Source organism: Cyprinus carpio, chromosome B3, assembly GCF_018340385.1.
Source record: "Cyprinus carpio isolate SPL01 chromosome B3, ASM1834038v1, whole genome shotgun sequence".
In the NCBI taxonomy this organism is placed as follows: domain Eukaryota; kingdom Metazoa; phylum Chordata; class Actinopteri; order Cypriniformes; family Cyprinidae; genus Cyprinus; species Cyprinus carpio.
The window spans coordinates 43734727-43750880 of record NC_056599.1 but is presented as its reverse complement, the minus strand read 5'-3'; the positions used below and the strand labels follow the sequence as shown (position 1 = coordinate 43750880).

General features: G+C 36.4%; 1 protein-coding gene and 1 pseudogene across 3 annotated transcripts in view; one reads left to right on the top strand and one right to left on the bottom strand.

Moving 5' to 3' along the window:
* iqck (IQ motif containing K) overlaps positions 1–16154 on the top strand; it is a 131290-nt gene that overhangs the window by 69060 nt on the left and 46076 nt on the right. The gene's annotated exons all lie outside the window — the stretch shown is intronic.
* LOC109055536 lies at positions 872–7675 on the bottom strand (annotated as a pseudogene).

Here is a 16154-nt window from a genome sequence, read left to right as displayed (position 1 = left end):
TTTCTTATTTGTGCCATCTGCACTACTCATGCTCAGTTAGTAATACAATGGTCATATATATATATATATATATATATATATATCTAATTTAGCAATTTGTTCCAAAAATAAAACTTTAACAATGTACTTCAGGAACTTAAATAATTAAAAAAAATATGTATCAAGACCCCTTTAATACACATTCATTGTGTTACTCTGAAAGATTAATCAGTTCATGTGTTATTTAAAAGAAAACAAAATGTGTTTGTAATCAGAATGTGAAAAGGTTCTCTACCACAGGAAAAGTTCAGGACATACAGCACAAATCCAATCACTTCTGAGGGGTTTTCCAGAAAAACTCAGCTCTTCGTTCCAAAAACTGATGCAACTTTCAGGGTATTTAAGTAGTTATAACATCCTACTTTCCAAACACTTACTGCTTCGAAACAGGATATGTGTCAGGGATAGTTTCACCCTTATGCATACCCCCCTGCTAAAAAAACAAATAGTAGACATCATAGAATTATTAGTGGTTTTTTTAGTTGTTATTGTGTATTTTATTGTTTTTTTTGTGGAAACTGTAATGGTGCCTATTGGTTTCTACTAGTAATTGGTCACCTTCTATTGGTGACCAATACCTAATGGAACCTAATGTCCCAAATCACACTACAGGAAACCATTTTTAATGGTTCTTATGCTTAAATGTTGATAGTTGTAATGGTATTTGTAGTGGAAACCATTAGAATTTCTGTGATGGTTTCCATTGGGTTTGGGGTTTTTTTTTTCAGCAGAGCACCTTTTCATGAGGCTCTAGTGGCGGTGACGGCACGGATTATGCATAACATCAAAATTGCATTATTATAACATAATCAAATGCTCATTTTATTTTACCTTACAAATCTTAAAACCAACGTTTTCTCATCTTACCCGTTGACGGCTCCGCAATTAAAAGGATGTGTTTATTTGCTACAGGACTCATAATGTGACTCATAGATAGACACTAAATTATAAAGCTGTATTAACAGACACACCCTGAGAAAACAAGTTTTGGGTTTATCAAACGATCAGATCAGGGTACATGTAAGTTAACCTTGTTTTCTGGAACACCCCCCTGACGAACTCTGACTGTTTCTAATGTTTATAATTTATTGTGTATAAGTGGGAACAAAGGCAATGTCAACTAAAACAAAAACAAGGTAGAAACGTATCGTACATTCATTCTTTTCTCTTCCATTACGGGCGCATGAATGTGTTTAACCATGGCAAGAAGCGGGACACTTTCTGTAAGACATAACCGTTCTTGCAGTCGGTTCCTGGAGGCTGGCTGACCATGCCGGTGAGGAAGAACACCTCTCTGTACAGCGTGAGCACAGGGCTGCCGTGTCCCAAGATGCAGTCTGCTTTAGCTCGAGGCAGAGTACACGCCATTTTGTTGGTGACCTAAAGACCAAAATCAAAGCACTCAGTTATATGTCTCTACTTTAAATACCTTTGATTCTCCCTGCAGTTACCCCCATGCTGTATATGTCAGAAAACAAGACAAAAATACTGTGCATACACTGCAAAATACTGATATCTTCCTCAATGAATATAATAATTTTAAGATTTTTAAAGACTTTTTGAGGCCTTCATTTGTGGAAGTGCACTTTCAGACTTTTTGAGATGTTTTTAATACCTGCAAATGCAAATATTGACCCCGGCTGTGACAGTTGTTGCCCAAAGCTAGCTAATTCATACGTTTTGATTCTTTGTTAGTCATCATCTCTGTAGCATCTCACCATCATCCACTGTTGGCCATTTAGAGTTTTAACCCATTGACCTGTCCAAGACAACTTTTTTATGTTTTGAAGCTTGGATCATTACATATACAATTGCATGAGTGTATAATAATAAGTTTGATTATGAGGAAACCATTTGTGAAGTGGTTTTTCGTGACCATTGGAACCCCATAAAATACTGAAATGTCCACCAACCTGACCAGAGTGGCGCTGCGAGCAAACCAGCAGTTTGTCATAGGACAGGTGGTTTAACATGAGGTTCCCTTCAAGATCCGTTGCACCTGAGGCTTCCTTCCAGCCGGTGACGACACCCATGTAGTCGCCCGCCATGAGCACATTGTCAGCGAAGTCTCTCTCGGGCAGACAGGCTGGAAGCACCTCTTCTTGAAGACCATCTTCTGCGTCAGCTCTACTACAGCCATGTCATTGTCAGGTTTGCCCTCAGCATAGAGCGGGTGGATGTGCACCTGCTGTACCTGAAGCGTCTGCTCTCCTGCTTCGAATGAGGTCACCCTTTTACCTGTAGAGTGTGAGGAAGGTATTTTTTTAGCATGTTAGGAAAACCACTGTGTTCATGAAAGTTTTCTGAAAACATAATGGCACTCACCCACCGCCACCTGAAATTGTTGTCGTGCTTCCTAACGCACTGGGCTGGTGGTGAGAACCATGTTCTCTTTGAGTATCACCCCACTGCAGAAACCAACCGATCCTTGTCGCAGCATCGCCTTTGAAAAAATGAGTACATGTACACAATGTGAAGTAAAACCACAGCATCTAAATATGAGAGTGAGTGTCTTATATTATTGTTTTGTGTATGTACAGAATACGGGTGTTTCAAAAACTGCTCAAAATTTGGATGTGGAACATTAGACCCTGCCTTTATTGGATTTAACGCACCCTTATAAGCGGCAGACAATTTCTAACGCATTCAACTCTAACAGCACTTAATTCAAGCAGATATGAATGACTTAAGGCTGGAATACACTATACGTCTTTTAAAACCTGAACAGATTTTTCAAAACACTAGTCATCGTACACTTGCCAAATTTTTAAATAGTTACAGAAGAAACATTGTCTTAGTCTGTGGCCAGCATACACTACGGGATTTTCTATGAAATCTGTGAACTTTCATCAACAAACGATGTCTGGAGGATCAAGTGTGGTTTGTTCACCTGCCAGGGACACTCTTCTGAGCCGCAGGTGAGTCCTTGATAGTCTGACCGTGTGTTAGCTGACTGACGTTGGTCCCACTGACTCAAACTTGCCACTTTTCCACATGGAAACGTTACTAAAAAAAATGAAAAGAAATGAAAATTAAAGAAATTAATTTTAAGAAAATTAAATGTGTACTTAGTGATGATTTGGTATTGATTGGACTATTATTTTGGTGTTCTCAATATACAACCAATAGCTAGGAATGTATTAAAAAAATAAAAAGTACATACATACTTAATGCTTATAAAACATTGCTTTATTTAGTTTACTTTTGCAAAATTATTTTTAATATTATTTTAGTAATAATAATAACGCAAAAGAGTTTTGTGATCAGTACAATTTCTCAACTCATCTGACATTATCAGCTGTTGCGTAAGGGACTCACCAGCCGGCACGCACTTCTCTTTCTGCTGCAGTTTCCAGCCGTACGCACACGAGCACTCGTACGACTGATAGCCCGGCTTACAAAACTGACTGCACCCTTTGCTCTTATCGATTACACATACCGTTTGATCTAGATGTGAAAAGAAAAAATCAGTGAGAACAACAACAAACTTCATTCAGCATCACGTAATAAAGACAATTCAGAAATACTTAAATTTCTTATGTAGTGGTGAACTCTTTAGAGTTTCAAGCTCTATTTAGCAGGTCAAACTAAATGTTAAGCATTGTACTATATGTCATAATTTTGTTGAAAGGGTCATGAAATGCATTTTCAGATCTTTCTGAATTCACTTTACTGCACTGAATGTATGTTCTTGTGACTGACAGGACAGGCATGAGTTGTTGACAGACCTCAGCATCATTATTTATTAAGTTTATTTATAGGCACCTTTCACGACTCTCAGTTCACCTTAAAAGTCATCCTAAGAATATTTATATAACAACAATATGACACTGAGGAATAAAATATTGCTTAGAACATGTGAAATCATAAATAAGCCTGTTTAAATAAATTAGTTTTACATCAAGATTTAAAGGTATGAAGACTATTGCTGTTACAGATGTCCAAGGGAAGGGAATTACACAAATGAAGGGCAACCAGTCTTTAACAAACAAAGATGTAAAAACTATAGACAGGTCAATAGTCACTAAAAAGCTATTAGATTTAGCAGAAATTGTACCTACTAGTAAGATTTCAGTTATACCACTATTGAGTTAGTGGTAAATTAGATGATTAGTCAGTTTTCAGCTAACAGCTGAACAGTGAAGGTGGAGGAAAGACATAGAAGATAGATAAAGCTGATCGTCATCAGCATATCAGTGGAAATGAATGCTGTACTTCCTCAAAATATGTTCAAGGGGCAATAGATAAATAATAAATAAAAGAGGGCCCAAAACTGAGCCTTGGGGAACACCAGGTGTTAAACTAAGACAGACCTGTGCCCATTGCTCCAAGGGAGTCCAGCTTGTCTAGGAGGATGTTAAACGAGATTGTATCAAAGGCTGTACTTAGAATAGCACCGGTTAGTTCTCACCACATTTAAAAAAAAAAAAAAAAAAAAAACAACGCTACAAAATTGGGTGTGGTGCACTGCGGAGTGGAGGGAGAAGAGACACCTTCGGTTTCATACCGTTTCATTTCGCTCCAATCTAGTTAAATACACAAATAAATTCACAGCCATTTGCACTCTGCATTGAAAAATCTGAGTCTGAAGCATCTGTCACAGCAAATCAACACATGCTGTTGTGAATAATTAAGCGAAGCGTCTTCTTATAGGATAAGAACATGCAGTCTCATGAATAATTAAATAGACACCGACGCATCATTGACATACTATAGTCCACTGCCACGTCACAAACTGTGACGTCAACACGATGTAGATTTTAAACCCGGAAGATGAAAATAGCGCAAAAAAACTCAACATTAACAAGTTTTCTCCAACAATTTAAATTAACGGATGCTAGCATTGTCTTCTGTGATCTGCAACACAAACACTTCTGCTAAAAGCTCAGAAACAGTAGTCTGGGGTTTCGTGACCCTTTAAGTGGTGAGGGGGAAAGAAACAGAAGACAGTGATGAATAAATCTCAGTGATTAAAGAAGACAAAGAAGATGAGCAAACTTCAAATGCGTTGTAAGAGAATCAAGTTGACAAGTAGTGGATTTAGAGTTGTGAATGATACAGGTTATCTCGTCAGCTGTTGGAAGTTTAAAGGTAGACCCCTCCTTGATTGACACGTTAAGGGATGTGTGATTGTGCGATTACAAATTCTGGCATTTCAGAAGGGGTAGAAAGCCTAATTTTGGACATTTTAATATTCTGTTTCTTGATCCTTTTAATGTGTGCTTTTTAAATAGAGCTCAATCAAGATGAGGGTTCAGTTACATACCTGTCTCACAGTTGATCCCCGAAAAGCCTGATTTACAAATGCAGTCGAAGCCCCCCACACTATCCGAACACATGGCTCCATTTTTGCATGGCTGCTCAGCACACTGGTCACCATCTAGCATGTAAAACAACATCAGAGATGACGCATGTCTCACACTTAAAACATTGTATGTCTATAAATCTATAAAATCTGAATACACCAGATCTTGAGCATTAGTACATGATTCTCTGGAAGCCGTGATTACGACCGGTCAATCGTAGCAATCCCATGTGCAATACTGTTTTATGTTGACCGCTATATAACTATATAATCAACTGCATTCCCATTAAATCCAACATACTGCTTAGGTCCAATGTATTATATATATATATTTCTTTAATCAGCATCAGGGCAACAAGTGATACAACTGATTCCTCTTGTCTATATTCATCTGATCGAGGTACCTGAACTGCAGGGTTTCCCAACTCCGGTCCATTCAACACACTAAACAGCTGTTGAGTTGAACCAGCTGCTTTAATTAGACTAACACATATAACACACTCTGGTAGGTGGGTCTCCAGGACTGGAGACGTCTGGAATAAACAGTTGACACATGACTTTCTCACATGACCATCATGCATATGCAACATTCACCACTTACCGATATAGACGGACCAGAAGATATCCTTCAAAGAAACAAAAACACAATGCATTTAAGTCTGCACGTAATTACGAGCGCAACTGTGAATATTGGTAGTAATATTAAACGTGTTAATATTCAGACTCACGGTGCGATAATTATCCTGGAAGACTTCTCTTGCTTCTTCGTAATCACAAACCTCCTCTAAACATTCCCTCTCGAGGCTGGCAGGGAGTTTAGTCTCTTCGTCACCCGCGTTGCTTCTCTTCTGGCGGGAAATCAAACTAAGTGCATCCCACTTTTCCAGGAACACAGGAGCTAAGGTGTGCGGGGGCACAGAAAGATCGTGAAAATTATTTTATACAGTGTGAAACGCGGGTGAGGAATAGATAAAAGTGATATTTCAATTGAAACATTCAAAGATAATTTCTGGTCATGGCCACCAAAAACGTGCACGTGGCGAGAATCCACAGCTACTCATATTTGATGTGCATGTCGGAAAAACATTTAGATTGTTTAAAAGTTCAGCTTATAAAGACAGTAAGGCAATTTCACTCATAGTGACAGCTGATAGGTACAGCTTTCGAATGCTGTGTGTGTCTGAGCAACAGAAATTAAACAGTACTGTAAACTGAACACCACCTGTCACAAAATTATCTGTGGCTAAATAAACCGGGTTTTTTTTCTCTCTAATTCTGAGGCTCTAAGAGGGCTCTGCCTGGAGCTGGCAACATTACAAATAAGATGGCGCAGTTCTTAATGACTCCACAAATCTCTGGCCCTACTCTCAAAATAGCACACGGTCTCACTGTGAAAACGTATCAGTTAGGAAGAATTATATGAGACAATATTTCAGAGCAAATACAAGTTGTACAACATATTCTATAAAACAACAAAAACACTCCGCAGCAACAGTAGCCAAATCCTGCGGGACAAATGCGGACTTGGCAACCCGTGCCTGGGTTTGATCACGTGGTGCCTGTTACTTTTCTCACCGCTTGTCTTGATGGACTGATCGTCTGTGACTATAACGCATTTAATTTAAGCGTTTTAAAAGAGCTCTAGAGGATTTTCATTGATATGTCAGGCTCTCGCTCATTTAATTTTCATGGTTATACGCTGAACGTGCCAAAAGTCTGACAAAAACAGCCGCTGGAGAAACGAAGACGAAGGTTTATTAACCACAAGAAAAAAAGAGCTCGTGTTTAACAGACTCCAAAAGATTTAAAAGCATTACCTGTTCTTTTGTGCAGCTCAGCGGTCACAAAGCCAAACAGAACTGCGAAAGAAAATAATCTTCCGATGTAAGCCATGATGATGAAGACGGTCGACGCCTCTGTCTGTGAAATACAGGATCATTTAACTTTAATTTTACTGAATACAGCTGTTAAACCCACGCTTGTCCTGAATGTTCAGCTTCCAGTAAGAATTAACATCACAATAATAAGCAGCAGTGGGTTTTAACCGTAAAATGCAATGTAGGTTCTCTATTGTGTATTTATAATAGGCTGTTATTATATAACGGAGACTCACCCGCTGTGCTTCTGGCGCAGATCTGAGCTCTTCACTGAGGAAACGACAATATCTGATATTAACTTGCGCTGACAACCTGCTGTCACATCTGTTGAGGTGAAATAGTCTGTCAGACTGACATCATTACATCTATTGTTGTTGTTTTGTACAAGCACGAGCTGTCCTGCATTTGTGTGTATAACCACACGAGGGAGCAACCGACTAGCGACTGTAGCTTTCACTCAGGTCCGCTCAAACAACGAGTTAATTATTGGCTGTAATTCATATTAAGCTATGGTTTGATGCTTTCATCAGTTCGATCGTTTTGTGTGTGTTTTTGTGAGGTAAGTAAAGTTATATTTTTTGAAAGCAGTGTTAAAGTGCTTTACAGAAGAGAAATACAGACTCGCATCAAAACTGTTTGGGTCAGTGACGAAAAAGGGGTCGGCAAGATGAGAAATTCAAAAATCTTTTAAAAACTTGTTTTAAAAGCATGCATCAGGTATTTTAAAATGTACATAGTGTACTTATGTTGATTTTATGTAATAAAAAATGCTGTGCACCATGTTTTACAAAAGTTAAAGGGGTCATATGATGAGAATTTTCCTTTCTCTTTGAAGTGTTACAAGCTCTTGGTGAATAAAGAAGATCTGTAAAGTTGCAAAGACTAAAGTCTCAAATCCAAAGAGATATTCTTTATATAAGTTAAAAGTTGTTAATGGTTCACTGGAATGTGTAGTGGCTCGTTTTAACACGCCCCCACATATCTACGTCACTATGTGGGAATATAATGCTGCACAGATGTTCACGCAAAGAAAGAAGGCGTACCTTTTATTCTCGTTGTAGTATTGTTGTTGCCGCTGCCGCCATGTTTCTCAATGTCAAGGAAGGATCCTCGGAAGCCAGAATTTCAAAAATTAAAAAATGTCGGACATTAAGCGGAGTCGGAGTGTTAACGGGGCAATATGCTTTCAATATGTATTTACATTACCAAACATTTGTTATAACTGTATTAAATATAAGTTTAACGTTTAAATGCCAGTACAAATTACTACCGTATTGATATTATAAATTATACAAATACAAATTACGTTATTGATGGCTAACTGAACCGGACCTGTCATTTAACAATTGTTAGCTTGGTTGCCGTCACCGGCATTTCTTTTATAAATAACTAGTTAAGTTGTCCAAAGTAATTTAGCGTTACTATTATACCATCATACCATTCACAGCGTTATTCATAGCTTTCTCGTCTTTTTTAACAGGGACCAAGGAACATACGGAGGCGTTCATATGTCTCCGTGTAGAAAACAAGCAACCAAACCAGTAAGGTTTGCACTCAAGTCCGCGGCTCACTCTAGGCCTCTGGTCTCTGCTCACTCAAGCCGGCCGCGGTGTATGACGCTGTTTCGTTGAGAAAGCAAAACTACTTTGTTTTTGCCTTCCAAAAAAAGACATGACTAGAAATCATGTTTATATCACGTTTATAATGGGTTTTATGTTTTTGTCTCGTCGCTCTGATGAAAGGTCATCACAATATGTTAAGGGGTGTAACGTTTCCGTCACAAGCTTGAGGCATTCGGCCAATCACAACGTGTTGGATATCTGGCCAATCACAGCACACCTCGCTTTTCAGAGCGATGAGCCTTGTGAAAATCGACGAGTTTCAGAAGGCGGGGCATAGAGTAGAATAATGTACAGTATGTGGAAAATAATGTGTTTTTTTAACCTTAAACCGCATAAACACATTTAATTACACCAAATACACAAAATAATGTTCTTTTTAGCAGCATCATATGACCCCTTTAAAACTGAATGCAGGCTACCTGAAAATGTCATGTGGTGTTGGTGTAAAATGATGAGGAATGAGAAATATTTATTATTTTAAATGCCATGTAAGCTTATTTAAGAAATAAATACTTCATTTAAAAAAAAATACAAAAATAGATTTTATTCAATTTATCTCTAAATGTAAATTTTAATGCGTTTTTGCAATATTTGGCAGGACATATGCTGAAAACAGCTCTTTTTTAAAAAATAGTCTAACAAATTATGTAAAAAAAAAAAAAAAAAAATTAAACCCATGTTATTATACTGAACTAGATGATTACATTTTATATAATTATATTTTTATGAAAAATACTGGTTGACAAAATTGACACAAACCAGTTACACCACCTGACCATGTCACTTCTACAGCCAAAGGCCATTGTTTGTTGCAGAAATTGACACTGAAAATCAAGCATGACAGTCAACAAGTTCTGCTGAAGGCTTTTTTTTCAATGCTGAAAAAAAAAATCGGTCAACAAGAAATCATCATAGTGATGAACAGTGAACTCATCTCATATTGTAATTTTAATTTTCGTATTGTAAATTTGTATTGTACTGTGGCATCTATTGAAGCTCATATTAATAGGATAGTTATATCATATTAGAAATTTAATTAATTGTATTATACAGATGTAAATTGTAATCTTTAGTTAACATTTTTTTAATCACTGAGTTTATGTTGAAATGCAGACACCCTCTTTATTCTGCTACATTAATTCATTTATGTATATATTATATCAGCCCTCTACACTGCGAGTAAATCACTCGCATATGCAACTAAATCTTCAATCTGGCGACTAAATGATGTCTAATACTAGCCAATGGCTAATAAATTCTCAGCCTCAAACTCACATACTAGTGAGTAAAATCTAAGTATAAGTTTAACACAGATATATTTTCACTTGCCGAACACTCTGATTGAGCGCTTCAGGCATCTAGGCATACATATCCAAGGTGATCACTTTCAGATAGATTTTTTCCCTTCTGATGAATGCTGAAAATTTTGACAGCCATTCAGAGTTCTCCTTACTGTAAAGCATGCGCTGCAACTGATGCGCAATTTTAAAAAAAAAATCAGACCGTTATCGTCCGTTGGTGTGACGCTAACATAATCCGCAAACTCGCAATTATGTTTTTCAATGGCAACGCTGTTAGCATCTTAATGAATCTGCAGCGGTCAGGTGGTACATCGGTCATGTGGTGCAAGTCATAACTCTCAGAAAGCTCTAAAAGGACTTTTTTTTTTCACTTTTTACAAGCTAGAATCTCGTATTACGACATGGCGTAAATTCAGCTTTAACACCACATCTCAAAGCAGCTTCACGTTGTGACATATTTCTGAAGGAAACAGGATGGTTATTGATAATGCAGGTCAGGACTTGATTTTATTCATCAGGGATTGACTGAATTTTGACTGAGTTTGACTGAATAGCTTTCACACTATTGAGGAAGATTAAGCTAAAACCTGTCTTTACAAAATTAAATCGCAATCAAACTCGCAATAACAGCGAGAAAATCGCAATTATATTTATTTATATTATAATTTTATTAAAAAATTACAAAGTAATGCGTTACTTTACTAGTTACTTGAAAAAAGTAATCTGATTACGTAACTCACATTACTTGTAATGCGTTTCCCTCCCAACACTGATAATCACTGTGTGCAGATGATATGTGTATTTATTATGTTTATATAATTACAAACACATGCATGTATAATATTTTGAGGAAACATATGTTTATATGTTCAATATATTTATATTTAATATAAAATGTAAGAATATAGATATATATTTTCACAATATTTACTGTATATGTGTGTTTTTTAAACTTTTATTTTGGATGCGATTAATCGCGATTAATTGTTTGACAGCACTAATATAAATATAAATCATTTTTAATTTAATTGTTAATGTATTTTATATTAAATATTATTATATTATAATTTTCATATATTTAAGTAATGAGAATTTATGTTTAAGACCAAAAAATGTATTCAGGTTTCACCCCAAAATTAAAAAAATATATATATATACATATATATAGAAATTGTAAAGTTAATTGTAATTTAATTGTTAATGTATTTTATATAATTTTTATATAAGTAATAAGAATTAGTTTAATTGTCACGCAAATAATATACAGTAACATTACAAAAAAATCTTTTTGACCCATTAAATGCTCTAAATAAAGTCTTCTTCATGCAAAATCAATTTTTTTTTGTTTGTTTCTGTGGGTGAGAAATTAGTAATGTCTGTGTGAGATTGACTCAACCGTTGTTGACAGAGTCTAAACACATGATCGTAAGGAATTGTACAGTTTGCACGTGTTACACACAGCAGTTGTCCTAGTCTTTCAGTCAGACACATTAATGTTTGTTTGGGACTTGAAATCACATGAGGCGTTTATCTAATGAAATAAAACACTCGCTCTCTCTGCTGCAGTGCTTAGAATCATCAAATCACATGAAACACTCTGAGGACTGACCGCTCGGCAGGCCCAGATTGGCTAATCGGGAGCACCGGTATGTTTTTTTTGGCCGCGAGGGCCGTTGTTGTCATGTCACTGGGTTTAAATTTTTACTTTTTTTGTATTATTATTATTTTACCACAGTCCCACTCTTTTTTATTTAATATTTTCTCGCAGAGTGCAGCCTGCAAGATAATAATGATGTGATTATCTTTTGACTCCCTGGCCCCGCCACCGACACGGCACCTTGCAAGTTGCTCAAAATTTAAAAAGTCAGATAAAAATGGGTAACAGAAAGCGCAAAGGCGGCGCTGAAAAGGCCCAAAATAGAAAAAAAGAAGAAGAAAGCTTTGGGAAACTGACGCGGCCAAATGTTCTAAGCTGAGCACATTTTTCCTCAAAAAAACAAACGAAGACGACGAGGCCGGTAAGTAAGCTAATGTTAAGGTAGTTAGAAGCAGTGCAAGATGCTAGCGACCGTGCAAAACAATGTTGTCTGCAAACCACCGTTTCATGTATCAAACTTTTTCTTGTAGCTCGTTTAGCAGCACCCGCCTCTAGTTGTCCGAGTTTGCCTGCTGACAGTGAAGAGCTAAGGCCCAGTAAGGTTACCAAGCTCCAGTCATGAGCCCAACACACCAGAATGGGCAGGTAGGATTGTCATTCAGAAGAACTAATAGTAATGAAGAGCCCTGCTCAATGAAGGTTAAAATGCCCTATAGATAATAGATAATTAATGATACCTGATGATTCAGCAATACATTAATAAAACTGACTTGACTTGATTTGAAAGCTTTGTAAAAAGGGGATATTTGTGGTGAGAAATAAATCTAAAAAATTTAATTTAGTGTCAGAAACAGAGCCAGGACCCGGTTGTGAAGAGACTTAATGCTTCACTGGTAGCTGCTGTGTTGTACCAGTAGGAGGCTGTTGTACCAGAGTGTGTGAATTAGCAAACATTATCACTGTTTCCAGTTCAAATATCTAAATATTCTTAATTCAAGATACATTTACTAGACAAGTGAAATGGCATAATAAATTATGTCTTGTTTTCTGAAACAAAAACAAAAAAAAAAAAACTAAAAATTAAGTGATTTTGTTTTTTTGTTGTTGCTTAAAACAAGCTAAATCTAAAACAATTATTTTTCTTACCCCATTGGCAGATAATGTAGCTTGTTTTAAGCAAAAAATCACTTTGAGGTGTTTTTTCATACTTGTTTAGTAAATGCATCTTGATGTAAGATTTTTTTAAAGATATTTGGACTGGAAACAAAACAAAAATACTACGTAAGAAAAGCTTTTTTTTTTTTTTTTTTTTAGTGATCACATTAGTTACAATATAGCAACTTTATATGCCCAAGTGTTACTAGTGACACATTATGTTTTTAATAAAATGATAGTGAACATACAAAGCCAACGACTGAAAGGGAATAGGATAATAAAAGTAATATGAATTAATCCTGCATATTTTGCCATTTGGAAATTTTTTATTTCCTTTGTTTAGTTCAATTTAATTTGAACGTGCTTTCCATGTCAAATTTGTTAAAGATTACAATATGCTTTTATTGTGATTAAATACAGGTGCACTTGAGTCTACGGATACAGAAGGGGAAGTGTGAAAGGGAGGAACTGAGTCGATCAGGGGACAGATAACAGAGTCAACAATCAGCAGCAGAACCCAGAACCACCAAGCTTAGGAACAAGATAGATGAAGATGATTCTGTTGATAGTTTTGATTACTTTGCTCAACCTCAGTCACAGGATATACATACATTTTTTTCTTATCATCCTCAACAAATCCCAAATGTTCCTATACCAAAGGTTTTCAATAGCAAAGATGGAACAAACCACAAGTGGCTAACTTACTGTGAAAAAAAACATTCTCTGTACTGTTCAGTTTGTTTGGCCTTTGAACCTTTGGGTTAGTGATGGCCCTATCGTAAAGGGAGGCATGAAAGACTGGAAACACATTCACCAAAGGATAGTGGAACATGAAAAAAGTAAGACACACAGAGATAGTGCAGATGCTTACTTTCTGAAAATACAAAAGGCAGAAGTGAAAAGCCTGTTGACTGGCAACCAAATGTCATTACGTGCTGAGCAAGTGAAAAAGAAATGCCCAGGTGATGGAGCGTATATGTTGGACGTTGTTAAAGTCATAGGCAAATGTGGCCTTAGCTACGGGGAGATAAGGAGAGAGGGGGAGCCTTTAGCTTAGAAAACATTGCTGTTAATCATGGTAACGTCCTGGAGTTGATTCTACTCTTGAGTAGATATGACATTTGCCACCAACAGCTTGTTAACACTTGCACTGAAAACAGCAAAAAAGCAGCATGAAAACTGGTGCAAAAGGCAGAAGCGCTGTAGTTTACTCTGCTGTCAAAATAGGGACAATAAATAAAGTTGTGGTATGTCATTAGCCAACTGATAAAGGTGACTATAGCAGAAGAAGTAAGACAAGCTGGCATGTTTTCAGTTCAAATTAAACACAACCCAATAATATCACCTCCAAGACCAGTGTTCAATCATACTTAGATATGTAACAGATGTCATCACGAAAGACTGATCGCCGCTGTAGTGGACTGTGAGTCATCTATGGCCAGCATTTTTGTAGAGGTTCTGGAAAAGTGCTACTGAACCGTAATATTGACATTGGCACATGTGTGGGCAACCTCAACAGATGGACCAGCCAATATTCAGGGTCGGTTTAGGGGGGTTTCTACACTCCTCTCGTGAGCATCCCCCAATCAGGTTCCATATTTGGTGTTATGCACATCTTTTTGCACATCAGGCAGTGTTGTGGTGTGTGTGTATGTGTTTTTATGTTTTTAACTGTTTATGGATTGTTTAATAATTTTTAGAATTTAGAGGTTTAATGGTAGGTACATTTATTAAAAAGAATTATAGCGAGAACAGAAACCACAAATCATAACTTGGAAAATAAAGTTTCTTGATAATAATAACAACCTTCAAATATAGAAAAATGTAAATCCCAATGTTTAGAGATTTTTATAATAAACATCCATTTATGATGGATTGAACCCACTAGTATTAATCAAAACATTAGTAAAAATGTAAGTAAAACGTAAAAACAGTATTGTTTTTAAATCAAAAATACCAAAGTATTAAGTATTAAAATATTAAAAGTATCAAAATATACAAAGTATCACAGTATCTGAATTTCAAGGTATCTGAATTGAATAAAAAACCTGTAAGAGTTCTAAGTCTGAGTCTAAGAGTTGTCGAGTGAAGCCAAAGAAGAGGAAGTGAGATGAAAAGATAGCGCGACCAGAGTCTCAGAAAGTCAAACCCCTATTCTATTTTGCTAGAGTCTATCTTATATACTGTTGTTCCAGACATTAAGTAGTCATCTGGCTATCACAATAACACTGACCTTTTAAAAAATAGTCTAGTCAATGTCCGATTTTTGAACTTCTTCCTCTTTTAGATTCAAAGTATCATACTGATAATTCTAAGAAATATTGATTTAAAAGAACAATACGTGCAGTTCACTTCATATGCAAAACAGACTCAGCTGACTACGCAGTTAGAAATACTGTGAAATTACCATATGAAATATACCCATAAAGTTTACCCAAAAACATTTGAATATAAAAGATGAAACCTGGTAATATATATATATGAGACAGATCCTTACCATGAAATATTAATTTTTAACTTTGAAAATAAAACTTATCCTTATGAATAGACACATTCTGAAGTACGTGACTTCTCAGAATCTCTCAACAACACTGGTTTAATTTAAATAGTAGAACTTCCTTCTCAGAATCTCTATCACCATGTGGATTTCTTAGAATCTCCACACACCAATCCCCACTCGCGTTCTTATCAAAAGACTCGCCACAACCTTTTCCTTAAATCAACAATCAAAAAATACAGAACATACAGAGTAATTCAAAAGAAAATACATGATGCCTACATGAAAATATAAGAAAATTAATAAACCAATTTCAGACAGATAGTACTGTAGAGACCTCTCTAACCCCAGCCTACCTTAAAATTAACAAAGATCTTCACCAAGATTGGCCAGACGAGAAACTCCTAAGGAAATTCGACCCCTGGCGTCCCTGGACTTTTGCTGGGTTGAGGATCTTACCACAGCCTTCCATCTTTCCCAACTCTAACACTCTATCATCCGTTCTTTCTCTTCTTGCCCTTGGGAGATGGTAGTTGAAGATATTTGTCCTTATGGTACCATGTCGTAATTTCCCAAACTTCGTTGATCATTTTCAACATCTCATACCTTCCTTTACCCTTCACCTGTAAGGTATAGGATTTCCTCATCACACAAATGGGCGAATAAAAATATCTTTTTGATCTATATGATAAATATAATATATATATATCAGCTGGTAGGACTTTAGCACAGTCTCTCAGATGGACGTAGAGTTAACGAGT